The sequence below is a fragment of the Anneissia japonica genome, unplaced genomic scaffold (genome assembly GCF_011630105.1).
Source record: "Anneissia japonica isolate Jap-2015-1 unplaced genomic scaffold, ASM1163010v1 scaffold685_len2926416_cov193, whole genome shotgun sequence".
NCBI classification, from domain to species: Eukaryota; Metazoa; Echinodermata; class Crinoidea; order Comatulida; family Comatulidae; genus Anneissia; species Anneissia japonica.
In genome coordinates, this window is record NW_022692922.1 from 2,053,851 (window position 1) to 2,056,497 (window position 2,647).

The window sequence follows — 2,647 nt, forward strand, 5'->3', positions numbered from 1 at the left end:
TTTCATTATTGCTGACAATACTGTATTCTAATGTTTAATGTGTAGATATGAAACATTAATTTACTTACTGTAATTGAATCGTGGAGCAATGAGGTACACATAAACTTTTTAACGGTCTTGGGGCAAATGTCAAATTTTGTTTACAACTGTTGAATAGTACATTGCTTTTATTTTTAGTAATTCAACATGGTAATATTAAGTCATTCTAAAATCAATGGTCGTAAAGCAGACAATTTACTATAATGCAATTTACTTACTGTAATACATTTGCTGTTGTCTTAAATTAAAACACAAATGGATATTTAAATCTCAAAAAAATAAATAGAAAATTAACTTACCAACTATTGCAGATACTGTATATGTTTTGTTTGTCATTGCAGCACATACTAGTCTACTTGCATGTTGGCTTTTTTAAAGATGCAAAATAGTCCTTTGAGACAAAATGTATCTAGTGCAACCTGAAAATAAAGAAAGTTCTTAAATTAGTAAATAAATGTTCTGTATACCTAGTTTTTTAAATACAATGTATTTTGGCAGCCAAAAATACATGGTAACTGATTTTTATTTTATACATTTTTAACTTCTTATTTAAATCAAACAGAGTATTTTAAAACAAACCCAAGTAGATTTATTATATTCCTAGTTTGTAAACCAAACAAATAAAACTAACAATCAAGAACATTATTCACACGAAAATCAAGCTGGCCAGATGTCGAGTAATTTCGACCCAGGCTAGACTTTTAACGCTAAAAATGAAATTCATATAGCAAGGCATACATAGAATGTACAGTGCTAGCTAATGTTTAGTAGGCATTTATGCTATATTACTAGGAATAGACTAATAGTACTGTTTTAGGAAGGATAATCGAGCCTAAAACAACTTTAATTTTTGGTGCAAATATATTTCAATTCTTACCAAATGAAGATAAAATTTTGTGTTTTGTTTTTATACATTTAGACCTATTTTACATATTAAAAGATTGAATTAAAAAAAAATAAATAAATAAATAAAAACGAATTAAAAAGCGTAATTGCCCGTCATAATCATTAATTCCACAATCGAGTTAACGGCCGTTTCAACCAGACCATTTAGGAGGTCAAGCCTAGGCCTAGGTCAAACGGTCGTAGCCTAAGAAGGTCTCCTAGCCCGAGTTTATTTTTCTGTTTACAGTATTTAATTAGTGGGTGGGTTATGGATTGGAACACTGACTGTTAGTACCAGCAGCAGGCCTATGGACAACCTAGCTAAAATGAATTTATTAAAAGTGTATAAATAATAAGAAAAATGCAATTTCGAATTACCTATATGAATAGAATCGACAACACTTGAATACAGTACGCCATTCAGACATTCTTCTTGGAGGGTTCTTGTTAACTTTGGGTCTCCACATATTCTCCATCTCAATCTTTCGGTTGTCCTCGAACCTTATTTTATCTCTGGAACTATTGAATCGTCCAGGATACTTGTCTCATTTGTCTCCGTCCAGTTGACCAGAACCTATGCACATTTTCGTTTTGCGAAATTAATTTAACGAATCAAATTTAACACAACGCTTGCTGTAATCGACGATGAAATAATGAATCCCCGCTTGAATTTGAAATATGATCTTCTCTCTTCCTCACACCATCCTGGTGCAACCAATGATTGGGCATGCGACCTGATTTTCCAACGTCTCCACCATGACCCCCCTGGGATTTCACAAAGCATATTGGCAAGACTGTGATCACTGTGGTGATAATACGATTTTATCCTAGGTAATACCAGGTAGATGTACTGAAAAACCTTTTTTTACATCTTCCTGGTAATACTGTGATAACCTGCGAGGTAACTATAATATAGGCCTATAAAATATAAATATTACTATATTATATAACTATTGTTACATACATATATATATATATAAATATATATATATATAGCATGTTTAAACAGCAATTTTCAGGCTGTAAGTTGATCAATGTGTTTCACTACATAACACACTGAACCACACTGTGTTCACAGTGTGTCTGTTTAAACACACTGTGATTTCTTTTACTCTGTGTATTCCTTAAAATCACATTGTGTTCACTGTGTGCTTACTGTATAAACACACTGTGATTTCTTTTCGCACTGTGTATCCCGTAAATTCACACAGTGTTACAGTGTTCACTGTGTGTTCACTGTATGTAATTCAAAAACACAGAGTTAACACAGCGTTCACTGTGTGGACTCTATGTGAACACAGTGTGTACTGTCTGGACTCTATGTGAACACAGTGTGTACTGTCTGGACTGGTAGTTTTTTAAAGAAAATGTATTTGAAGTCACAAAATTGCATTGTTATTTTTATTTATGCTGTTGAAATAATTAATGCGGAAAAAAAAAAATTATTATTCCTCCATCAATATTTTTCGAATTTTAGACGTGGGCGATAATTTAATATTTTTTTCTATTTGCCCTTAAATGAGCATTCTTAATATATTTAATGCTGTTGTGTCTGGCAATTACCCATTTGCACTGTCTTCTGTTAGACAGTTGATGTTAAAAGTAGTTAAAAATGAAAATATAAATTTTCCGGGATTTGAAATTTTCTGGGAGATTGTTGCTGGCTTGCTGGAGTGCAAGATACTTCCCAATTCCTGGACACTCGGTCCCTTGATTTTTAAGG

The 2,647-nt window shown here is 32.4% G+C and overlaps 1 long non-coding RNA gene across 2 annotated transcripts in view; it reads right to left on the reverse strand.

The window, feature by feature from the left end:
* Positions 1–1,575, reverse strand: part of LOC117100456 — a 2,873-nt gene extending 1,298 nt beyond the window's left edge. The window contains exons 1-2 of one of the 2 annotated variants that reach the window (XR_004444127.1): positions 1,303–1,575; positions 339–458 (exon numbers count right to left, since the gene is read on the reverse strand). This is a non-coding gene — a long non-coding RNA (uncharacterized LOC117100456). The remainder of the gene's footprint in view (positions 1–338; positions 459–1,302) is intronic. The other variant, XR_004444126.1, reaches the window with a different exon arrangement.
* Positions 1,576–2,647: the final 1,072 nt, after the last annotated feature.